This window comes from Schistocerca cancellata, chromosome 8 (assembly GCF_023864275.1).
Source record: "Schistocerca cancellata isolate TAMUIC-IGC-003103 chromosome 8, iqSchCanc2.1, whole genome shotgun sequence".
NCBI classification, from domain to species: domain Eukaryota; kingdom Metazoa; phylum Arthropoda; class Insecta; order Orthoptera; family Acrididae; genus Schistocerca; species Schistocerca cancellata.
The window spans coordinates 400,974,762-401,002,009 of NC_064633.1; positions in this window are offsets into that span (position 1 = coordinate 400,974,762).

Genomic DNA, 27,248 nt, shown 5'->3' on the forward strand with positions numbered 1-27,248 from the left:
ATGAACCCTATCGAACATTCCTGGGATATGTTGAAAACGGCCGTTACTGGACGACGTGACCCACCAACCACTCTGAGGGATCTACGCCGAATCGCCGTTGAGCAGTGGGACAAATTGGACCAAAAGTTCCTTGATGAACTCGTGGATAGTATGCCAGGACGAATAAAGGCATGTATCAACGCTAAAGCACGTGCTACTGGGTATTAGAGGTACCGGTGCGTCTGGATCACCACCTATGAAGGTCTCGCTATATGGTGGTACAACTTGCAATGTGTGGTTATCATGAGCAATAAAAAGTGCGGAAATGATGTTTATGTTGATCTCTATTCCAATTTTCTGTAGAGGTTCCGGAACTCTCGGAACCGAGGTGAAGCAAAACTTTTTTGATGTGTGTGGATTGTGAGCTTCCTTCCTGCTAATTTTATTTGATATTACCACAGGATTCATTTGGCTAGTGTCGGGTTATTCGTTACGATTCTAATAGGTGAAACACTGTGCCATTGTTTGGTAGATACTCGAAGGTTCATGTTTCCGTAACTTCCGATTAAAGTTCTTATGCGTGTTATAGCGCGCGACATTTTGCATTCACTGAGCGCCTCCATGTAAGGCGAATTTCAGTTGATGGCTATTTTGCGATTTGTAACAAAATATTAGTCAGCACATGTTTATAATGCCGTAACACCCACGGCCCATCTCTATTCTCTCCGTTGGCCCCGATGTAAATCTGCCCTCTCTCACACCATTTATCTAGTCCAGTCTGACATACAACTTCCCGGAATAGGGTTGGTTGTTGCAGTCAGCTATGGGCCTACTTGTCTGGCACTGTAATTAAGTTGTGGATTGTAATGTAAATCTTGTCAGTAGAATTTTATCAGTTACTAGTTTTCAGTTAAATGAACTCTCAGACAGAGAGATCCCTATGGGGAGAAGCGTTTGGATATATAAAGTGTCTGATTTAGTCCTTGAACAATGCAAATCCACGATGGAATGTAACAATATTATGAGAAGGAAAGTTGTTACTTACCATTTAGTGGAGATGCTGGATCGCAGATAGGTACAACAAAAAGACTCTCCAATTAAAGCTTTCAGTCATTAAGGCCTTCGTCAACAATGGACACACACACACACACACACACACACACACACACAAACGCGCGCGCGCAGACACACACACACATACACACTCACGCAAACGCAACTCACATACGACTGCAGTCTCAGGCAACTGATATCACAAGGACCAAATCTTTAATTGTGAGAGTCTTTTTGTTGTGCATATCGGCGACTCAAGATCTTTGCTATGTAGTGAGTGGCAACTTCCTTTCTCATAATATTATTTGTTTGGTCGTTGGTGATGTTAAAATATTCAGCAATTACATTTTTTGAGTCATCAGTCTTCTGTCTGGTTTGATGTGGTCTGTCACGAATTCCTACGTCCTCCATTATTTGCTGGATGTATTCCAATATCTATCTTCGTCTACAGTTTATGCCCTCTCCAACTCCTTCTAGTACCATGGGAGTATTTGCCTGATGTCTTAACAGATGTACTATCATCCAATCCATTCTCCGTGTAACTGATTTCCACATATTCCTTTCCTCTCAGATTCTGCGCTGAACCTCCTCTTTCCTTCCCTTATCAGTACACCTAACATTCAACATTCATCTGTAGCACTACATCTCAAGTGCTTCGATTCTCTTCTGTTCAGGTTTTCCCAAGGTCCACGTTTCGCTACCATACAATGCTGTATTCTAGACGTACATTCTAAGTAATGTCTTCCTCAAATTGAGGCCTATGTTTAGTACTAGCAGACTACTCTTGGTCAGAAATACGCTTTTTGCCAGTGCTGGTCTGCTTTTGATGTCCTCTTTGCTCCCTCCGTCATTGGGTATTTTGCTGCGTAGGTAGTAGAATTCCTTTATCTACTTCTTGACCATCAGTCCTCATGTTAAGTTTCTCACTGTTCTCATTTCTGCTTCTTCTCATTACTTTCGTCTCTCTTCGATTTGTTGTCAATCTGTATTCTGTACACATATAGGCTGTTCATTCCATTCATTAGATTATGTAATTCTTCTTTACTTTCGATCAGGATAGCAATGTCATCAGCGAATCATATCAGCGATATCCTTTCACCCTGAATATTCATTCCACTCCTAAACCTTTCTTTTATTTCCATCATTGTCTCTTCGATGAACAGATTGGACAGTAGGGGCAAAAGACTGCTTCCCTACCTTACATCCTTTTTAATCCGAACACTTGGTTCTTTGTCGTTCACTCTTGTTATGCCCTCTTGACTCTTGTACATTTTGTATATTACCTGTCTCTTTCTATAGCTTACCACCATTTTTCTCAGAATTTCGAGCATTTTATTTTACGAGTGTTTAATTTAATAATCAAATATACTCAGCGTGTACCTTACGTAACACCGAGCGAGGTGGCACAGTGGTTAGACACTGGACTGGCATTCAGGAGGACGACGATTCAATCCCGCGTCGGGCCATCCTGATTTAGGTTTTCCGTCATTTCCCTAAATCTCTCCAGGCAAATGCCTGGATGGTTGCTTTGAAAAGGGCACGGCCGACTTCCTTCCCCATACTTCCCTAACCCGATGAGACCGATGACCTCGCTGTCTGGTCTCCTTCCCCAAAAACAACCCAACAAAATTACGTAACGATGTTGGTGTGGAATAGTTGTGAAACTATATTTTGCTGTGGGCTTGGTACCTTGCCACTCATAGACGGCCGCATCCTTATCATTTCAAACAGAAGCTTTAAATTTCAGGAGGAGTTTCTCAGAGTTACTTTACTCACAGTTCCTGTTCGAGTGATGGATGCTGTCACTTAGTAGGAAACAGATTCCAAGGTGAGCAGTGAAGTGTGCTTCGAATACTTTGTTGCTACATACCACGACCCAACAGCTTGTTTCCTAAACTCCCCAGAAGAAGATCGATAGTCAAAATAAATATAGTCAAATTAAATCTTAATGACGTCAATACACGGTCAAGAGTGGTCAAAGATTGGTTTATAGTTTACTATAGGGTTCAAGTACAAATGTTATTAGGATTCGTGAGTATGCTTTTAGAAGATATGTGAGACAGCCAAGGTTGTAACGAGATCAGTCTGCTTCACAGATGTGACCAGACTCTCATAAAAGCAGAACGTGAAGTTCGATTATAAGAAACGAGCGATGTGGCTGTTATATTTCCGACTGTGGCCAAATCTTTCGGATTTGATACTTCCCAAGTAGTCATAAATATAGCAGTATTTGCTAGGCCTAGTAGTAAGAGTTTGCGAATGGTGAAAAAATAATGGCCGTTAAGTGTAGGAAGTGTTACGGGGGGGGGGGGGGGGGTATTAACGTTCTGGTAAAACAGGAACGTGTTAATACTGTTGAGATTTAAGTAATAATCCTCAGAAAAATTTGAGTCTTAGATGGCTTCAGGAGGGAACGGAAAGAATGAATTCGTTCACCATGTAATTTGGCAAGAGCAAGGCTCCAAAGTACAAGTAAAGCAAAAACTCCGAAAATCGTTAAGTTGTAATTATACCACATGAGGAAAATATTTATTTCTCATTTGTTTTCCGACAGTCTGTCTGTCCGTCAGTCTGTTATGAGGCCTTTTTCTCAAGAAAGGGTTGCGGTATCAAGTTGAAATTTGTTAGATACTAAGGTCTTTGGACCTTGGAGTTATAAAAGTTAAGCTTCTAAGTCAGCGAAGTAAAACATAAACTCATTTATGTAACATATTTTGAGAATCGCTATAGGACTGTGGGGCGGCAGGTGGTGAAATCTACTGTTGTATAAATGTTTGAATGTTGAAACATTTCCTGTTATTTAGAATGTTATTTATGCTGTCTTTCGCCGTTCTCAACACTGGCCCTCTAACTACAATTTTGGCAACCAGAAAGTGATTAACAAAACGTGAAGCCTGTAATTAGAATTCCTAGTGCCTACTTCATCTGAGAAATACACTTATAGCTACAGCTTATAGCTCTGAGGAATTAGGAGCTTGTCAGGGATTCATAATCAAAAACCGATCGTGAAAGAAATGTTTTCTGTATTCTGAAAGTCACAGATGAAAAGAAAAGAATCTACACAACCTGACTAACAGAGCAGTTCAGAATCTAATGCGCTGATGCAACTATAACTGTCCAAATTAAATGTTTAAGTGAATGCTCGCCATAATTTGATGATAATGTTCGTCAAACGCCACGCTAAATAACGGTAGAATGTCTGTCCCGCGACGACACGTGAACATACGACATACGCAAACTGAAGATAGATAATTAAAGTCATCCCAGAATTAACACGTCACTCGAAAATGATTTCATGGTTACGCGTATCCCGAGTAAGTTAATACGGCATCCGAGGCTGTTATAGCAATGTTACCGACGCGACGCGGCTCCCGACCCAGATGGTGTGCTATTCAGCGTCTGGAGAGAACTGGGGCCTTTTTTCCTCGCGCAGCGTTCTTATATATAAAGCCGCGGTGCGGATGGCTAAGGGAACGCCTGATCAAATCGGCTCTCCCAACTAGCCGCTGGGCTAGTAACGCACCACTTTAAGTCATTGAATAAATCATAGCTTCTTTTGCTGATCGCCGATGAAGCTCTCAAATTTAATGTGCAATCAGCACACAGGTAAGTAATTATAATAAAAGTTGGATGTGGCTAAATAAAATATTTTGGGCGAGAGAATTAATTTAATTACACTACACGCAGTAGACGAGCTCTGAACTTGCCCTCCGGAGATACGCTATCGCTATAGTTTTATAGTTATTGAGTTGAAATTTCTCACATCTTTATGATTATAGCGGATCTCCATTCTACTTAAATATAAACATCCTAGCCTTATTTATTAGCCTACTTAATCTATCTTGCTTCCTTACTTTTTAAGACAAAAACCAGGAAATATTGAATTTCAACTAAAATCTTAATTCGTGAGATCCAGAAGACTGTTTCTATTAAATAATTATGAAAAAGGAATCTAACTACAAATTTTTAAATCTCTAGCTCTTTTCTGTTGCGCCAATGATTTTTACAGAGAAACGTCAAAATTTCGAAAATGGGTAAAGTTATCGAACTTATATTTAACACATATTAATTTTGTATTACTCCTGACTTGCTAGAAACATTTTAGTTTATTTACTTGATTTTTAAATTATTGCGCAATGTTTATGACGTCAGAGCTAGTTACAGCGGACTGGCTGGCAGACAATGGAAAGAATGATGCGAATTTATTACGGCGTGAGTAGGCTGCTTCCCTACAGGACGCAGTAGCACGTATAGGGTATATCCCATTGACAAAGAATCATGAAATTTGATAAGAAGCTAAGACTACAAGTGAAGGAACAAATAGAATTACCGGGATCGATATCTTGCCTACATTACTGTCGAGATACTAAACTCCCAGGATGCTCGAACTGTCTGTATACATACACTTTGTGATCAATGGTATCCGACACCAGGCTGTAGATGACTTACAAGTTCGTGGCACCCTCCTTCGATAATTCTAGAATTCCGTATGGTGTTAGCCCACCCTTAGCTTTGATGAGAGCTTCCGCTCTCGCAGGGATTCGTTTAGTCGGGTGCTGGATGGTTTCTTGGGGAATAGTATCCCATTCTTCACTGAGTGCTGCACTGAGGAGAGGTATCGATGACGGTCGGTGAGGCCTGGCACGAAGTCGCCGTTCCAAAAGATCCCAAAGGTGTACTATTGGATTCAGGTCAGCACTCTGTGAAGTCCAGTCCATTACAGGGATTTTATTGTCGTGTAACCAGTCTGCCACAGGCCATGCATTACGAACAGGTTATCGATCGTGTTCAAGGGTGCAATCGCTAGCCTCGAATTGATCTTCAACAGTGGGAAGCAAGAAGGTGTTTAAAACATCAATGTTGGCCTGTGCTGGGATAGTGTCACGAAAAACAGCAACGGGTGCAACACCCCTCCATGAAAAACACGACCGCCGCTTCCGAATTTTACTGTTGGCACTACATTCGCTGGCAGATGTTCACCGGGCATTCGCCATACCCACCCCCTGCCATCAGATCACCACATTGTTTACCATGATCCGTCACTCCACACAACGTTTTTCCACTGTTCAATCGTCCAATGTTTACGCTCGTTACTCCAGGCGAGGCGTCGTCTGGCATATACCGGCGTGATGTGTGGCTTATGAGCAGCCGCTCCAAGTATTCTCACCTCCCGCCTAACTGTCATACTACTTGCAGTGGACCATGATGCAGTTTGGAATTACTGTGTGATCGTCTGGATAGATTGCCTATTGCATATTACGACCCTCTTCAAATGTCGGCGATCTCTGTCAGTCAACACACTAGGTCGGCATGTACGCTTTTGTGCTGTACGTGTGTCTTCGTCGTTTCCACTTCACTACCACATCGAAAACAGTGGTCCTAGAGATGTTTAGGAGTGTGGAAATATTGCGTACAGACGTATGACACAAGTGGCACCCAATCACCTGACTACGTCTAATGAATAATGAGGTCGCTGATATGGAGTCTATGTCTAATGAATAATGAGGTCGCTGATATGGAGTATCCGGCAGTAGGTTGCAGCACAAAGCACCTAATGTGAAAAACGTATACTTTTGGGGGTATCCGGATACTTTTGATCACATAGTGTAATTAAATATTTATGGAACCCTCAGAGCTCGAGGGATACTCGCACTTGATCAACTTTTCACTTAAGAAAAGTAATTAAGTAAGAAAGTGAACGGGTTACTATTCAGATAATTAAAGAAACTTAATACTCTACGTGATTAATATGATGTACATTTACGAAACAAATTGACCGAAGGTAAACAGATACACCATTGAACTTTGTCTGTTAAATAATGAAGTATAAAGTTTATATATATATATAATTAAAGTCGCACTAGTGCGACAACATTGATACGTTACATACGAAATACATTTTCCTGTAACTATCCTTTTAGAAATTGCCTGGGTATTCTTTTGACAATTTTCTATGAGAAATGGAAACAGAAGATAAGCAGTGTTTGTAGCGAAGAATCGGCTTAAAATTGTGAAACAGTCGTACAAAGAAAAATACATGATGAGCAGTACCCAAATTAAGAATCATGATCCCGGACAGTTTCCGTATGCTGGGCGCAGTTGTTTTGACTACAATTCGATTTTGCAAATGTCTCTCAGGAAATGCCTCTTCATATCCCTATAGACCACTATCGTTTTTATCTATAGCCGTTGGCACTTTGCAGTAGAAAGCCGTGGAAAGCGCTGCCAGATGTCTAGGATTTCATTAAGCTGGCTCGACTGTAGGAGTGTTTTAGTAGTAAAGAATAAATGTGTTAGAACTTCATGGATGATGTAGGATTTTTTAACTTAAATCTGCCTTTATGATGTCATATCTTCTGAATTATATGTCGTACAAAGATATTTTTGTTTAGGTACACTCTGCGACATATACAGATATTATCTCTGTTGGTCCATTATGGCCAGCGGACATCGTCTAGCACGTAATTTTCAATTCAATAAACTTTACCAACAGCCGTACACTTTAAGATATTTTATTTTACTCAGAAAGCAACCAGTTTCTGCAATTCATTTTACCATCTTCAGGCTTCATACGCCTTTTTCAAAACAACAAACTTATCGTATGCCACCATAAAACTGTATATAGTGAATTCCAATCGTTGTACACCTGATTCACTGCTGTTGTCACGCTTTAGTACGAATCAGCGGTGCAACGACTGGAATTCACGACATCCAGTTTTATTGCGCCATACGATAAATTCGTTGATTTGAAAAAAGCGTATGAGTCCTGAAGATGGAAAAATGAATTGCTGAAACCGGTGGCTTTCAGAGTAAAACTAAATATCGCAAAGTGTACGGCTGTTGGTAAAGTTTATTGAATTGAAAAATACACAGACACCTTCTGCGAAGTATATGGCGAATAGGTTTAGTACCAAAGAAGTATTAAACATAAATGTCAAGCATGACGCGGCAGTTATTCAAGCATCTCATTGTTTACGACGTCGTATCTCCTGATCTATGTGTCATGCAGGAATATAATTTTGTAACATTCAGTGGCTTAGGTGAACACTGTCAGCAGAATGTGTTGCGAATAGAATTGGTAGAAAAGATATAATAAGTTTAAACGTCATGGGCGGTGCAGCAATTTTATGACGTCATATCTCCAGCACCATGGTATATTTCTTCAGGTGCATTTAGTAGCCTCTGTGGATACTGCCTGCAAAATTTATTGGAAATACAGTTACTAACACTGAAGTAGTACACTGAAACGTCATGAATGACGCGCTAATGTTTCACGCTTCTCATTGTTTATGGCGTAATATCTATTGAATGACGAAAGGTATGGGGTTCTTGCCTCCACAAAGAATTTTGGCTGACACTAAGAGATATGTGTACGAAGTTTGATTGAAATCGGTTTGGTGCTTTAGGAGGAGATGTGGAACACACTTACACATGCTCATACACGGATACATATCCATTCTTATAATATATACGGATTTCGAGAAAATGGGGTCATGTATAACCAAAAAGAGTTAATGCCCATGATAGTTGTATTTTGTAGAGTTCTGACATGTTTATTTAGTAATAACGAAAATTATTGTTCAAGAATTAAAAGCCTACAAAAGCAGATATGTATGGGCTGAACTCATCCTAAACTTGTTATTATTGTTACAAAAAATATCAAAACATGCAAAAGGAAGAAGGAAACCATTAGGCTTGGCCCAATTTTGCCATTCTAGTTTTCGTTTCGTGAACGCTTTTCTAACAAGGGAAATGGCGAAGTCAGCGGACTCGGCGGACGGGGCTTCGATGGTACTTAAAGATGGCATTGTCACTTTCCGTTATGGGAACACCTTGTAGATGGAAAAAAATTAACACGGGAAGAATGAGTAGTGCGAAGTACCCAAATATCAGTGACAGCGAAACGTCATGTTTTATAATACACTCCTCAAGACTTTAATACTTCACCTGCGCAAAATATGGGAAGAAGAAGTTTATTAACACATCGGTATTTAAAAGTCATCACTGTTGTTAGCCGTGGTGGAAGACTTGCCATGTTCAATTAAGTGTTTCCATCTGTTACGCAACTTTGCATCAAACACGCTGAATTTTGGCAGCTATGGCGACACCATTCTCATATCGTTTTAACCAGAGTCAAGAAGAATTTTCAGAAGTGTTACTTTGACAGCACATTATAAGCTGCATTATACATAACAAGGCTATGTAGGAATTATTTAATTGGCATTATTATTAAGGAAATCCAATAATTAACTCGCCGAGTTATGTGATCAAGTGTGTTTGGTTCAATAAACAGTCGTTTATACACGGAGTGTTAATGCTTGATTTAAAAAACCTTTCCATTTTTCTTGTATCCTGCTTTCAGATGCAATGAGGACTGTAACAGCAACGACAATAGTTACTGCCATGTCCATTATAATTATCCGGGCTGTTATGCCGTGGTCGGTTGATGAATTCTGTGTCGATTCCCAACGTTTCGTCCCCGTCTGCGGGAGACATCTTCAAGGGGGTCTGTAGCTCGATGGAAGGTCCAACACACCCACTGGCTCGCTACTCAGTCAGTAGCGAGCCAGTGGGTGTGTTGGATGAGTAGCGAACCAGTGGGTGTGTTGGACCTTCCATCGAGCTACAGACCCCCTTGAAGATGTCTCCCGCAGATGGGGACGAAATGTTGGGAATTGACACAGAATTCATCAACCGACTACGGCATAACAGCCCGGATAATTATAATGGACATGACATTTCCGGCCGGGAAAGTCTACATTTTAGTAATAGTTGCTGCGTTCCTTTAAATTTAAAGAGCCTGAACTTTAGGCATTTTTGATGCGTCTGTTTGCTTTATCATTTAAGTAAAATTCAATTGCACAAAGTCATATTCACATCTATGTACATCTGCATGGTTACTCTGCAATTCACACTTAAGTGCCTTTCAGAGGGTTCATCGAACTATTTTCATACTACTCCTCTACAATTCCACTCTCGAATGGCGCATGGGAAAAAGGAACACCTAAATCTTTCCGTTCGAGCTTTGATTTCTCTTATTTTAGTGTGATGATCACTTCTCCTTACGTAGGGGGGTGTCAACAAAATATTTTCGCATTCGGAAGAGAAAATTGGTGATTAAAATTTCGTAAATAGATCTCGCCGCATAGAAAACCACCTTTGTTTCAGTGACTGCCACCCCAACTCTCGTATCATATCAGTGACATCATATCAGTGACACTCTCACCCCAATTGCGTGATAACACGAAACGATCTGACCTTCTTTGCACTTTCTCGATGTCCTCCGTCAAACCTACCTGGTAAGGATCCCACACCACACTGCAATATTCCAGTAGAGAACGGAGAAGTGTAATGTAGGCTGTCTCTCTAGTGGGTTTTTCGCACCTTCTAAGTGTTCTGCCAACAAAGCATAGTCTTTGTTTCGCCTTCCCCACCATACTCTGTATGTGGTCTTTCCAGACGGTTCAAATGGCTCTAAGCACTATGGGATTTGACATATGAAGTCATCAGTCACCTAGACTTAGAACTACTTAAACATATCTAACCTAAGGACATCACACACATCCATGCCCGAGACAGAATTCCAGACTGCGACCGTAGCTGTCGCGCGGTTCCGGACTGAAGCGCCTAGAACCGCTCGGTCACAACGGCCGGCTGTGGTCTTTCCAATTTAAATTGCTTGTAATTGTAATTCCTAGGTATTTATTCGAATTGACAGCCCTTAGATCTGTGCGATTTATTGTATACCCAAAATTTATCGGATTTCTTTTCGTACCCATGTGGATGACCTTGCAGTTTTCTTTATTTACTGCCAATTGCCACTTTTCGCATCATACAGAAATTCTCTCTAGATCATTTTGTAATTGGAATTGGTCGTCTGATGATTACCAGACGGCAAACTACAGAGTCATCTGCAAACAATCTGACGGGGCTGCTCAGATTATCACCTAGATCATTTATGTAAATAAGGAATAGCATAGGGCCTATGACACTACTTTGCGGAACGCCAGATATCACTTCTGTTCTACTCGATGATTTACCGTCTATCACTACGAAGTGTGACCTCTCAGAGAGGATATCAGGAATTCAGTCACACAGCTGAGGTGATACTCCAAATATACGCAATTTGATTAATAGTCGCATGTGAGGAACGGTATCAAATCTAGGAACATGGAATGGATTTGACATCCCTTGTCAACAGCACTCATTACTTCATGGGAGTAAAGAGCTAACTGTGTAGCCCAAGGACGATGTTTTCTGAATCCATGTTGGTTATGTATCAATAAGTCATTTTCTTCAAGGTGATTCATAATGTTTGAGTACAGTATATGCTCCAAAATCCTACTGCAAATTGAGGTCAGTGATATGTGTCAGTAATTCAATGGGTTACTCCTATTTTCTTTCTTGAATGTTCGTGTGACATGTGCTACTTTCCAGTCTTCAGGAACAGACCTTACGTCAAGGGAGCGGTTGTATATGATTGCTAAGAAAGGCGCTATTGTGTCTGCATACTCTGAAAGGAAACTGATTGGTATACCATCTCCTCCGGAAGACTTGCCTTTCTTAAGTGATTTGAGTTGTTTCACAACACCTAAGATATTTACTTTTATGTCACGCATGCTGTCAGCTGTTCTGGTTTCTTAACGATTATAGGGTATATTATCCTTATTCAACGGACAGGTATTAACTTTAACTTAATCTTGAGAAGACCTACCGTACTGGAAAGAAGGCCACAAATATATTGTCAGTTTCATTTTGGGTCTCAGAAACAAGTTGAACGTTTATTAACACCTAACTTGAACAACTGTTCCGAGGTATGGCTACGAAGGCTTTCCCGTCGTAATTATTGATAATATTCTTCTCGGGTATGCAGTCGGATCATAACGTCTTCCTGACACAATATTTCCGCGGTCCAACTGGCCGCCATCTTCAGGTGAGAGTGCTGGTGCACGATCTCTCAAAACTGACTTCCTAGCGCAAGCGGCGGCCCCTATACAGGCCGCAGAAGACCCACAACGCGTGCGCGAGAAGGTGCCGTAACTGCCCTCTAGCGCAGTAAACATACCACGCCGCCAGTGGTGGAAATAGGCGAAATCGAGATGTTGTTGTTGTTGTGGTCTTCAGTCCTGAGACTGGTTTGATGCAGCTCTCCATGCTACTCTATCCTGTGCAAGCTTCTTCATCTCCCAGTACCTACTGCAACCTACATCCTTCTGAATCTGCTTAGTGTATTCATCTCTTGGTCTCCCCCTACGATTTTTACCCTCCACGCTGCCCTCCAATACTAAATTGGTGTTCCCTTGATGCCTCAGAACATGTCCTACCAAACGATCCCTTCTTCTGGTCAAGTTGTGCCACAAACTCCTCTTCTAACCAATCCTATTCAGTACCTCCTCATTAGTTATGCGATCTACCCATCTAATCTTCAGCATTCTTCTGTAGCACCACATTTCGAAAGCTTCTATTCTCTTCTTATCCAAACTATTTATCGTCCATGTTTCACTTCCATACATGGCTACACTCCATACAAATACTTTCAGAAATGACTTCCTAACACTTAAATCTATACTCGATGTTAACAAATTTCTGTTCTTCAGAAACGCTTTCCTTCCCATTGCCAGTCTACATTTTATATCCTCTCTACTTCGACCATCATCAGTTATTTTGCTCCCCAAATAGCAAAACTCCTTTACTACTTTAAGTGTCTCATTTCCTAATCTAATACCCTCAACATCACCCGACTTAATTCGACTACATTCCATTATCCTCGTTTTGCTTCTGTTGATGTTCATCTTATATCCTCTCTTCAAGACACCATCCATTCCGTTCAACTGCTCTTCCAAGTCGTTTGCTGTCTCTGACAGAATTACAATGTCATCGGCGAACCTCAAAGTTTTTATTTCTTCTCCATGGTTTTTAATACCTACTCCGAATTTTTCTTTTGTTTCCTTTACTGCTTGCTCAATATACAGATCGAATAACATCGGGGAGAGGCTACAACCCTGTCTTACACCCTTCCCAACCACTGCTTCCCTTTCATGTCCCTCGACTCTTATAACTGCCATCTGCTTTCTGTACAAATTGTAAATAGCCTTTCGCTCCCTGTATTTTACCCCTACCACCTTTAGAATTTGAAAGAGAGTATTCCAGTCAACATTGTCAAAAGCTTTCTCTAAGTCTACAAATGCTAGAAACGTAGGTTTGCCTTTCCTTAATCTATCTTCTAAGATAAGTCGTAAGGTCAGTATTGCCTCACGTGTTCCAGTATTTCTACGGAATCCAAACTGATCTTCCCCGAGGTCGACTTCTACTAGTTTTTCCATTCGTCTGTAAAGAATTCGTGTTAGTATTTTGCAGCTGTGGCTTATTAAACTGATTGTTCGGTAATTCTCACATCTGTCAACACCTGCCTTCTTTGGGATTGGAATTATTATATTCTTCTTGAAGTCTGAGGGTATTTCGCCTGTCTCATACATCTTGCTCACCAGATGGTAGAGTTTTGTCAGGACTGGCTCTCCCAAGGCCGTCAGTAGTTCCAATGGAATGTTGTCTACTCCGGGGGCCTTGTTTCGACTCAGGTCTTTCAGTGCTCTGTCAAACTCTTCACGCAGTATCATATCTCTCATTTCATCTCCATCTACATCCTCTTCCATTTCCATAATATTGTCCTCAAGTACATCGCCCTTGTATAGACCCTCTATATACTCCTTCCACCTTTCGGCTTTCCCTTCTTTGCTTAGAACTGGGTTTCCATCTGAGCTCTTGATGTTCATACAAGTGGTTCTCTTATCTCCAAAGGTCTCTTTAATTTTCCTGTAGGCAGTATCTATCTTACCCCTAGTGAGATAAGCCTCTACATCCTTACATTTGTCCTCTAGCCATCCCTGTTTAGCCATTTTGCACTTCCTGTCGATCTCATTTTTGAAAAGTTTGTATTCCTTTTTGCCTGCTTCATTTACTGCATTTTTATATTTTCTCCTTTCATCAATTAAATTCAGTATTTCTTCTGTTACCCAAGGATTTCTACTCGCCCTCGTCTTTTTACCTACTTGATCCTCTGCTGCCTTCACTACTTCATCCCTCAAAGCTACCCATTCTTCTTCTACTGTATTTCTATCCCCCATTCCTGTCAATTGTTCCCTTATGCTCTCCCTGAAACTCTGTACAACCTCTGGTTCTTTCAGTTTATCCAGGTCCCATCTCCTTAAATTCCCACCTTTTTGCAGTTTCTTCAGTTTTAATCTACAGGTCATAACCAATAGATTGTGGTCAGAGTCCACATCTGCCCCTGGAAATGTCTTACAATTTAAAACCTGGTTCCTAAATCTCTAACTTACCATTATATAATCTATCTGATACCTTTTAGTATCTCCAGGGTTCTTCCATGTATACAACCTTCTATCATGATTCTTAAACCAAGTGTTAGCTATGATTAAGTTGTGCTCTGTGCAAAATTCTACCAGGCGGCTTCCTCTTTCATTTCTTAGCCCAATCCATATTCACCTACTACGTTTCCTTCTCTCCCTTTTCCTACACTCGAATTCCAGTCACCCATGACTATCAAATTTTCGTCTCCCTTCACTATCTGAATAATTTCTTTTGTTTCATCATACATTTCTTCAATTTCTTCGTCATCGGCAGAGCTAGTCGGCATATAAACTTGTACTACTGTAGTAGGTGTGGGCTTCGTATCTATCTTGGCCACAATAATGCGTTCACTATGCTGTTTGTAGTAGCTTACCCGCGTTCCTATCACTGTCAAAAATTAAAAATATTTTATTCCGACGATCGAAACACAGAGCGTTGTTTTTTAATGTCAGATAACACCGGGTCCCAAGTCTTACTTAAAAGATAACCCTTGTCTCTATTAATAAGATTGTCAGATAAACGAATCTCTATGGATTCTTTTAAAACACAGTCCCAATAGAGAGATGCAGGGGCAACCATTTGCGTCTTGTCATAGAGCATTCTGTGTCCCTCGGTGAGACAGTGCTCCGCCACTGCAGATTTCTCAGGTTGAAGTAGCCGTGTGTGTCGCTGATGCTCAACACATTGGTCCTGAATGGTCCGGATTGTCTGACCAATATAAGCCTTCCCACAGTGGCAAGGGATCTTGTACACACCGGGCTTCCTCAAACCCAAGTCATCCATTACAGAGCCAAGGAGCGGTCTAATCTTGGCTGGCGGACGAAAAATGCTTTTGATATGGTATCTTTTCAGAATTCTTCCTATCATCGAGGAAATGCTCCCAGCAAACGGCAGAAAAGCCACCGATTTGCAGGTATCTTCTGGTGGTTCAGGCGAAGGTCTAAAATGGAAAGCACGACGGATCTGTTTATCTGTATGGACATTCTGCTTGAACACAACCTTAAGATGGTCCAATTCTTGTGTCAAGCTTTCTCCATCTGAAATGGCATAAGCTCTTCTCGCCAACGTCCGCAAGACCCCGTACGCTGGAACGATGAATGACAGCTAGAAGCACGCAGGTAACGGTCCGTATGCGTAGGCTTTCGATAAACACTGTGTCCCAGTGTCCCATCATCCTTTCTGTACACCAGAACATCCAGAAACGGAAGCTTTCCATCACTTTCCACCTCCATGGTAAACTTGATGCTAGGATGCAGGGAATTAAAATGATCTAGGAGGCGGTCAGGAGCTTCTCTTCCATGAGGCCACACCATAAACTTATCGTCAACGTACCTCCAAATGGTTCAAATGGCTCTGAGCACTATGGGACTTAACTTCTAAGATCATCAGTCCCCTAGAAGTTAGAACTACTTAAACCTAACTAACCTAAGGACATCACACACATCCATGCCCGAGGCAGGATTCGAACCTGCGACCGTAGCGACCGCGCAGTTCCAGACTGTAGCGCCCTTAACCGCTTGGCCACAGCGGCCGGCAACGTACCTCCAGAAACAGGTTGGTTTTAAGGACGCCGTCTTCAGCGCCATGTCCTCAAAATCTTCCATAAAAAGATTGGCGACTATTGAGGACAATGGGCTCCCCATAGCCACTCCGTCAGTCTGTTCAAAATATTTGTCATTGAATAAAAAGTACGTTGACGTCAGCACGTGGCGACAAAGCCTGGTTGTTTCCTCATCCAGTTTCTCACCAATTAATTGCAAGGATTCTTCCAGAGGAACCCGGGTAAAAAGCGACACGACATCAAAGCTCACAAGTAAATCCGAGGGACTAAGAGACAAGGACTTCAATCTCTGAATAAACACCATAGAATTGGAACTGTGATGTTCGCATTTACCGACGTGAGGGCCAAGAACAGATGCTAAATACTTGACTAGATTGTAGGTAGGAGCACCCAAATTACTCACGATCGGACGAAGCGGGACCCCTTTCTTGTGAATCTTGGGTAGAACGTATAATCTCGTTGGCACGGCAGCACCAGGACGAAGTTTTTTGAGAACGTCGTCAGGTAAAGAACTCTTCTTCAGCAGTGAAAGCGTCTTCCGTTTTATCCGTTCAGTTGGGTCGTCCTGCAATGTTCTGTATGCTGAGTCTTCAAGTAAGAGATCCATCTTTCCAAATTTTAGGAGTATTTTCACAAGGTGAGATTAGTAACAGTTCCTGTTCAAGTGATGGATGAAGTCACTATTTTAGTGGAAAACAAAAATCAAGGTGACCAGTGAAGTGCTTCGAATAAATTGTTGCTAAATAAAATGACCTAATATACCGTTTTATAAACCTTCAGAACATATACAGACAAATTAAATCTTAATGAGGGGAACAGGCGGTTGAGATTGATCAGAGAGTGCTTTATAGTTTGATATACTGTTGAAAGAGCACATATTGTAGTTTGAGTTCGCGATTATGCTTTTAGACGCTACGTACGATAAAGACGATCGTAACTAGGTAGTCTGGTTCACAAACGTCACCGAACTCTCATAAAAACATAACGTAATAAAGAGAACAGTATATTTCACTACAGGGAAGGAATAATTCGTTGGCTATAAGCATGTCATACGTTATTTAAATTTGATATGAAAAGCGATTTCAGTAAATGGACAAACTGCTCAATACAGGCAGTCAATACAACCATCACAAAGGCAGACATCCATAGAAAACAGATGTCCGTTAAACTTCGTGAGAGATGTCCTGTGAGAGAGAAACTTTCCAATACTGCTCGTATTAGCTAAAAGCTTCTGTTTTCTTTTATTGTACACGCTCAACTTAAAGCGCTGTATCTTCTCTCTGCTACACGCTTTTCCACTTCACAGAGTTACTGAATGTTCCCCGGCGTCGACTAAAGTCAAGAACAAGAGACAGACATGCAGTTAGTTGGTAGAGAGGAGCGCAGTTATATATGCTCTTTCTCTAAAATGCTCTTTGTTCAAGTATGCAACGTGCTGCTCTATTACGAACATGCATATTAGCTTGTTTAACTCCTTCTTTTTTAATGAATGAATCTGCTCGTTTGTTGTCACCTGTTCTTTGACTTGAGCTTTACTCAGTGTAAGCCCTGTAAACAATCAGTGAGCTTTTGGAGTGGCAATTCCCTTTGCTGCAATCACTGTAAGAGTTTTTCAAGGCTTCATATACACCTACTACGTGTATACGTATTACCTGCCGTCCAATGCAACGCACTCTCAGAAGGAAGGTAATATGGCATACAGTCGCGAGGAGTACGTTTCATCTGCAGCACTTTTTTTTCTGATGTTAGGCATCTAATTAAATCGAAAGTACTTAAATTCTTCGTTTACGATGTTGTCAAACTATATAAGAACTTAATTTAAATATTTATGTATAGGGAGACTGCTGTATCTGAAGGGTAATGTACGTAGGGACACATGATGTTTCCTGGTCGGTGTTTCTTGTAGTTGGTTGAAATCACATGACGGAAGGTAAACTAGAAACCGTCGTAAGCAATTTCCGGCCTTTTCGATTGTTTCTGTTGTTGTGAGATGTCAGTGTAAGAGAACGATTTTTGCGACCTTGGTAATTACTATTCTTGCTTGGAGATGATGTTTGATAAAGATACAGTTGAGAGTGCATCCGTGATCTAAAATGGGGTAAATTATATGTGTGATCATTGTGAAAAATATGTTGCAGAAAGCACGAAATATATCACAGGGCACCGCTCTCGATCATGGTCAGAAACAGCGGACAAGTGGCAAAGAAAACATTATCGCGATGGCCGCACGTTGAACATATATAAAATATTGCAATATGAAAAGCAGTGATGTGATATACTGGACCTGGTAATGTACTAATCTTTCTAGAACCAACCTATCATTATGAGATAGTTCTCTGACTTTTTAATGATCTGAGATCTAGTCAACAATTTTAGGCATGAGATTACTCTATGATGTTGGTGAATTTCTTGCGTACTGTCATAGTTATGAATTTTTCCAGCCCACTTCTTCTGATTGGTCAGATCTCAGCGACACAGTCCAGGGTGTATTAACGATTGGTAAGCCTTATTAATTACTGTGATTTCTATTAAAGCGACGTTTTCTGTGGCTTCTCCTTGAGTCGGTGACTATACCTCGAAGCACTCGGGTTTCTTTAGGCAAGTCAGTATATCCAACAACTGCACCCGAGGAACAAAAGCTGGAACGATAGGAGAACGGTTCTACACATTTAAATTAAAAATATTTCGAGGATACAGTCAGTTTTTCGGTTACAGTATTTTATAGTGAGTAAAAACTGTATATTTTGAAAGGTAATTACGTAGTGTGTGGACAGTTAATCCTTAGTTCGTCATTCTTGTATTATTTTGTACAGTAGTCTCCTTAAGCTACGAAACCCTAATGGACTATGGATAGCGTATAAAATTGTGTTTTATTGTTTTTTAAATGTTAATTAAACGCAAACAATACATAGGTAAATGCAACTACTGACCTTTAGTTTCATCAGAATAGATAAACTGTGCTCAAATCACTGCCTTGCATGTTTTCGGAAAGCTTTGGGTCAATTTTTCCATGATTTCACTTGAAATTAATCTCCATGCTTGCTACAGGACGTCTTACAAGTGTGTCCCACCCATGATTCCCCGTTTTTGGATACTCCTGTCCAACCCACCCCGTAGTAGTTCGATGGGCTACACCCAATGGACTGTAGAGGCCATTCCATCTTTTTCAAAATTGTCAGAACTTCCAGACGCTTCACACAGTTCTGACACAAGCGGGATATTTGTTTCAAGTTGTTGTTTCATTGCGAGACAAACACTTTTCCAGTGAGACTCAAACCTGATGGCATGTCGCTGGAGAATGGCCTGATAATCCCTTAGATTCATTTTCCAATCTACTTTAACCAAATCTCCGAGTGTATTTCCTCCAAAAGACCTCATATTATCAAAACCCCTTTCCAAGCTTCAAAGTTGGAATTCAAATATTCGAGCGATAAACGGCGTAGGAATTGATGGTGTTTACTTAAAAACATTTCGACTTTTTATTCATCAGTGAATAAGACCCTGTTCCAACCACCGGCTGTCCAGTATGAGTTTGTCATCATGGACCACTGAAGCATTTTCTTCTTGTTACCACCGTTTAACAAAGGTTCTCTTGCAGCTATATAACCACGAAGGTTATTTTCTAACCCGTGCCGTCTCACTGTTCGCTCACTCACTGGTGTATCTCTAGTTGTGTTTAGTTCAGCAGCCAATTCACGGATAGGTTTGAATCTACTACATTTACTGGTCACTGCCAAATACATTTGTGGGACACTATTGCCTTCTTGGTGCAAAGTGATTATCTTTACCCGTGAACCATGAGCAATCTAGCGTTTTGAATCAATTTTTATTTGCTTCCGCAACGTGTACTACCTTCTTTCTTGTCGTGTCCTATCTTCATACAAACGAAACAACAACTGCACAGAACTGTAAACAACTTACCTCTGCAGATTCGTGCCGTCTGCTGGCGCCACCGGGCGTCTTTAACAGACCTTCTTGGACGGATACAGTCTGTTTGTATAAAACTGAGCAATATGGGATGGAAGAATAACATGTACTCGCAACATGCACTATTTACTACTGACCTGAGTTTTTTTAATGTCTCAACAATATTTTGGTGTACAGTAGAGTAATAATACACTAGAAAGAACTGGAAATATAATATTCATAAGCATTTCTCGACTTCAACATTTTAAAGTATGAATAGAATATTTGGTGTTCACTACTTGGCTACGTTGTTTCTTGGAACAGTTTTTCGCGTCTGGGAAAACCATGCTTTTCCAGAGCTATTTTTGTTCAAAAATGGTTGAAATGGCACTAAGCACTTTGGGACTTAACATCTGAGGTCATCAGTCCCCTAGGCTTAGAACTACCTAAATCTAACTAACCTAAGGATATCACACACATCCATGTCCGAGACAGGACTCGAACCTGCGACCGTAGCAGCAGCGCGGTTCCGGACTCAAGCGGCTAGAACCTCTCGCCACAGCGGCCGGCTACTAATTTTGTAATTTTAGTAAAAGACTGCAACTCGCGTGAAGTAAATGCTATCATTTCAAAACGGAATAACAGTATATTAAACACTGTCCAAAAAGGAATACAATTTACAACACTCTCTGCTAATATAACGAGTCGTAATGAATGGGTCAACCCCTAAAGCAGAAAACTGAAGACTTCTATTTGTTGTAATGGTAATACCGCGTATCAGTAAAGCAGCGTTGTTAACACTAGTGCGATCACTTCTTTTCGCAGCCCATTTCAAAGGGATATGGCGACAGACCTACAAAACGCCCAATCGTTCCTCGCTCAGATCGAAAAGGTCTCTTTAGATCGACCAACATAAATAAGTACGGTAGCTTTAAAAGAAAGCGACGTTGTTCTCTCGCACCCAGTTGGGTGAATTTAGAGAGATGGTATTCTAGGAAGACAATATTACAGTTCTGCTGACTACATCGTGGCAGAGAATGCGGGAAGGGAAATGAAGGAGCATACCGGGTAATAAGCCAAGCAACAGACCTCGTGTGCTATCTGTAGTATCTCATTTCGTAGTCTAATTCCCTAATTCCCATCTGATTTAATTCAAATAAATACCACAAAATTTCTTCCGTTACTCTTACTTTTCTCTACATTTTTCGTTTAATATCTTTCCAAGACGATACTTCAGTGCCTGTGTTGTTAAAATTTACTAAGCGATGTTCTTTCGGATATACATGCATGTCCGAAGAAGGCACTGCGGTGACAACAGCTGTCGTGGAATACATGAAATGTATTTGCAGTTGCGTATACTGACAACCATCAACTGTATAATAGAATGACGGCAATGAAAATTTTTACCGGATCGGGTCTCGAACCCGGCTAAAACATTTTGTCTATCTCTACACGACTCCCAGCCACAACCCAAACTTCGGTACGTCGTCGTTTATGCGTTACGAGCTGCACTTGTACGCATTATGTAATTCCCGTACACGCAACAACTTTCAATGAAAATGTACTACACCTGTAAGGGAAGTAGATAATGTGTACGAGTCTAACTGCTGACGCATGAACGACAACATGTGGAAGTTTAGGTCTGGACGTGAGTCGCGCTCTGATACCCAAAGCGCTTAAAGCGATCGCTCGCGTGAAACGGGAAATCCGTCTTTGAGTGCAGGTTCGACACTAGTTTTCATTACCATCATTCTGTTTTACAGCTGATGATTGTTGATATCCGGAACTGTCAATGCATTTCATGTCTTTTCAAGACTATATCCATTTCGTCCAAAGAACTATGAAGTCCTTTACCGCCTCTGAAAAATTTCATGAGTGGACTGAGTTTGGAATAATTCTGTCAAAAATTGATTAAGTGCTACTCAGAAGTGAGGAGGTTAAAATCATTCAGAAACTAACTACAGGTCCGTGGCTTTTTTCGTGTTAGGTAGGATAGGCTAGGTGCCTTTTATAGTTTGTAGACGCAAACTCTATGGATAGTCAGGTGATTAAAAATCACCGGTCATCCAGAATTTAGTTGGTTTATTTGATGATATCACTTCGTCTTCTTAGGAGGAAAAAAAAATCAGACAACTGAATTTTTTCAAACTTATAGTTTTGTCAAATGCAGCGGTGTGAACAAACAGTACGATGAGCACTGTTTACATCAAATCATTACTGTCGCACTTTGGATTATGAACATGTTAGTCACATCTGACGTCACCGATAGGAAAATTTTTTTCGTAACTGACTTTAATAGCGTTTTATTCGTTTCCACCAAAGACGCCATGAACGTACGAAGGTATACGACCTCCAAAGGAGTTCAAAGTAAGAAAAAGGGGAAGGAGACGGGTCAGGCTTGAAAGGAATAGTCGAGATATCGACTGTAGCAGTTCCTAAGGAATCTGATTTGTTCATTATCTTCTTCTTCTTCTTCATCTTCTGTCCCTGCACTTTCCGTATTAGGCTACGTCATTGTGGTCTGTTACGGTTAGAATAATTTGTTCGATCTTTTCCCTTTTATGTAAACGTGGAATGTAGTAAGAAAAAAGAAAAGGCAGAGATGGGTGGAAAATCGTAACGGCTAGCCGCACAGGACGGTTTGGTTATGCAGTGGCAAAAGTGGGGTATTTTGTGTGGAACCGGGACTCGAACCCTGATTTACGTCGTCTTAACTGCTTCGGCCATTTGGACATCATTTGTGACCCACTCAGGTTTCCAACTTGCTGCACGCTGCAATACAGTGTCCGTTGCCCAATAACTCATTACTCGCAAATCCTGAGTCCCGTAAGAGTTCCGGCGATTTCTGGGCTTTCGCACTGAACCAAACTTCGAGGAGCAGCCGCCTCTTTTTATAAGTGTGTATATTTATCAGATACCATTCAAATATATACATTAAAGATCTGCATCTGACGAGGTAGCTTCTCTGGATCTGCAGGGGACAGGCAAAATAATGTGTACACCTGTGCTCACTTGGGAATAGTTTATTAATAAGGGGATGAACCCCCATTTGCCCGTAATACATGTGCAATTCTTGGAATACTGACTTATGATTGTATAGTCTCTAATGGAATGTTATTTCACTCTTCAATCAGAGACTCTTCTAACTCCTGTAGTGACGAGCGAGGCGGAAATCTGCTCCGGCGTCTGCACTCCAATACCACCCATAAGGGTTCAATAATGTTAAAGTCCGGGGACAGTGCTGGCCAGGGAATACGCTGCAGTTCAGTTGCATGCTCCTCCTACCACAATTGTACTGTCCTGGCTATGTGAATGGGTGCATTACCGTCCTGGAATATGGCATCATTGTTGGGGAACAACATCCAAATCATGGGGTGCACCTGATCACCTAAAATATTCACATAATCGTTGGCTCTAATACGACCTTTGAGAGTAATTATGGGACCAGCAGAATACCACGATATGGCTGTCGACACTATCACACTTCCCTCTCCACGCTTAACCGTTGGAAGCAAGCAATCAGAATTGTAGGCTTCTCTTGGCGGTTTTCAGATGTAAGCCCGGCACGATGTTGTAAATAACGAAAATGTCGACTCTTCGGACCATATGTTGTGTTTCCACTGATTAGCCGTTCAGGATTTATGCTCAGGACACCATGTCTTTCGCTTCTTGCGTTGATTGTTGCCACTAATGGTTTCCGTATAGCAGCTCGTCCATGTTTATTCACATTATGGAGTTCTCGGCGGACAGTGTCGATAGACATTGGGCCTCTAAGATGGCTATTGAGCTCTGCAGTCACTTTAGCCGATGTAGGTTTGTGTTGTTTTGACACAATTCGTATTAGATCTCTGTCATTTAGTTTTGATTTGCGCCCACTATTATGTTTAAGCGATGATGTCTTTCCATGTTTTGTGCAGGCTGTTGTTGTTGTGGTCTTCAGTCCTGAGACTGGTTTGATGCAGCTCTCCATGCAACTCTATCCTGCGCAAGCTTCTTCATCTCCCAACTGCAACCTACATCCTTCTGAATCTGCTTAGTGTATTCATCTCTTGGTCTCCCTCTACGATTTTTACCTTCCACGCTGCCCTCCAATGCTAAATTTGTGATCCCTTGATGCCTCAGAACATGTGCTACCAACCGATCCCTTTTTCTTGTCAAGTTGTGCCACAAACTCCCATTCCCCTCAATTCTATTCAATACCTCCTTATTAGTTATGTGATCCACCCATCTAATCTTCAGCATTCTTCTGTAGCACCACATTTCGAAAGCTTCTTTTCTCTTCTTGTCCAAACTATTTATCGTCGACGTTCCACTTCCATACATGGCTACACTCCATGCAAATACTTTCAGATACGACTTCCTGACACTTAAATCTATACTCAATGTTAACAAATTTCTCTTCTTCAGAAACGCTTTCCTTGCCATTGCCAGTCTACATTTTATATCCTCTCTACTTTGACGATCATCAGTTATTTTGCTCTCCAAATAGTAAAACTGCTTTACTACTTTAAGTGTCTCATTTCCTAATCTAATTCCCTCAGCATCACCCGACTTAATTCGACTACATTCCATTATCCTCGTTTTGCTTTTGTTGATGTTCATCTTATATCCTCCTTTCAAGACACTGTCCATTCCGTTCAACTGCTCTTCCAAGTCCTTTGCTGCTTCTGACAGAATTACAATGTCATCGGTGAACCTCAAAATTTTTATTTCTTCTCCATGGATTTTAATACCTACTCAGAATTTTTCTTTTGTTTCCTTCACTTCTTGCTCAAAGTACAGATGGAATAACATTGGGGATAGGCTACCTTAAAACAGAAACATTCAATAAGTTGGCTGTCTTGTTTACTGATGCTCCAGCTAATCGGTCCCCACAATCTGCCCTCTTTGGAACTTTGATACGTCTTTCATACCACGTCGACCCCGGCCTCTGAGTGCAGATACGAATTGTATACTACTCGTAAACAACCTGCACTGATGCCTAGTCCGTACTGAACACGCACAGTCCAGCGCGACACGTGCCTTACCTTCGTTGTTGTCCGTCAAACATAACCTTCCCGATACTGCCCCAATTCACATTACTTTACCTATCCCCAGTATCCTTTTTTTCAGTTTTTTCTTTTCCGGGCCGTGCTCATCCAACCACCTCAGTAGAAAAATCATTTATGTTATCACGGCATCCAGTCCCCGAGCGCCGCGGAATCCTCCGACCCGGCCGTGAATCGGAATCGGGCCACCTCGCTTAGCAATCCACCAACCTGAGCGTGCAGCTATCGAGGCGGACAGGATCGATTCTTTGTACATGTTCACTACATCTACGTTACTAAACGACAACCTGGTTCGTTGTTAGGTTCCATTGCAGGTTGCCTACCTAAAGGTTTCCAGGGCCAAAAACGTGGTTTTCCTTAGTTAATACAATTATTGACCAAAATTAAATGCCCTTGTAATCTTTTCGTTAAGAGCAATAATGTTACGCAAAACGTTTGACTCGGTAACACGTAAATTACAGTTAGAAATTGTGTACATGCCTTAAGGCAATGTAGCTCACGGCGCGCAAATACCAAGACTACATTCATCGAGTATTTGAGAAAATGAACATTTAGCTACTTACAACTAACTTTACACACAATTTCAAACCTTACCTAACATTTGCCCGTTAAAATACCCCACTAAAGAGCGACAGGAACAATGTTAATCGCGTACTGCTTTTAGTCTGTTAATGCAGTGAAGTATCAGCATCAGACATGGCGTTTTAATTTATTACTTCCTTACTGCTAACTTTATTCGCAATAAATTTTACAGTATCCGTATATACTGCTCAACGTACCTGCAAATTGATCTAACTGTACTGCACATATTTAATGAAATATAAGGTCAAAAACTGAGACTCGTAAGATATCACCGTTGCTAAATACTGAGTGGAAATTACCCTGACCGTACTAATCCAGTGTTTCATAATGAGAGCACTCAGCGATATCCACTAACTTTAATTTCAAAACTTTTCGAAACTTTTACTCTCTTAAATTCTTGGCGTTAAATACTTACTATATTAACTCATATGTAAAGTAATCAGAACTTTGAAGCTGTTTTACATATGGGCGTTTAATTATTTAACGAATCGAGCGTTTACTGGTGTAAAATAGTTCTTCGTAATTTGTGAAATGTACTTTCGTATCACATTTTAAGTGTTCACAGCAAAACAAAACCGCCTCAAACAGTGTGTCCCATCTAGCTGAAACAGGTCAGAAGGAGGGTACGGGGGTAGGGAGCGGAGCAGTGCTTCAAGTGAGAATTATCTAAAAACTCTACTGTCGAATAAATTCTACAAAAAACCTCGTAACCGTTGAAAATTACAGCTTTCAGCATGGAATGCATGGACAGTAATACTGCAGCTACTGTTTGTGCTGAAACTATTAGGTTGCATGTTTCAATATGCCACAGGAAATCATAGCGAGTAAGACGTTTTGAAGTTAAGGCCAAGGGAAATACGCTCCCTCTCATCGCAATAAGTTTCCTTAATGACTGCATATCAGTCAGAACGAAGAAATTTATACGTTACAAAATATTACGTCCATGTTTAATGTTCGTAGTCAGGGGTCTACACTAGGTATTATGTCTTGAGCACATTCTATATTTGGAGAACCATCCACATCTTCGCGAATTAGGCAAATGCCTTTCTCAATGGATTCTGTGTTTGGTTCTCAACTCATTTCACAACAAGAACGCCTCGAGCTATGCGTTAAACTACGAGTCCTGTTTCAGTACCAGCGACCACTTCAATTTTGAAGATCAAAGATCGTCCATTTGGTAAATGCAGGGAGATTTTGAGTCTGAGAATACTGATCGCAAGAAAACGCGCAAAACGTGTGAACAGTTTTGTGGTGTCACCGCCAGACATCACACTTGCTATTTGGTAGCCTTTAAATCGGCCGCGGTCCGCTAGTATACGACGGACCCGCGTGTCGCCACTGTCAGTGATTGCAGACCGAGCGCCGCCACACGGCAGGTCTAGAGACACTTCCTAGCACTCGCCCCAGTTGTACAACCGACTTTGCTAGAGATGGTTCACTGACAAATTACGCTCTCATTTGCCGAGACGATAGTTAGCATAGCCTTCAGCTACGTCATTTGCTACGACCTAGCAAGGCGCCATTATCAATTGCTATTTAGCTCGTGATGCATGTACCGTCAGACCGATGTTCACCAATTATGAATTAAAGTTAAGTATTCCAGAAGCTCCGTACTTTTTCTACTAGACTTAACTCCTTTAACTGTTCCAGACCTCACGCCAGCCTGCGTGAGCTTAAACGCGTGCCTTTCGGCTACCAATCATAGTGGCTTGGCTGTCTTGCCAAGTCACAACACGTTTTATAAAATTTAT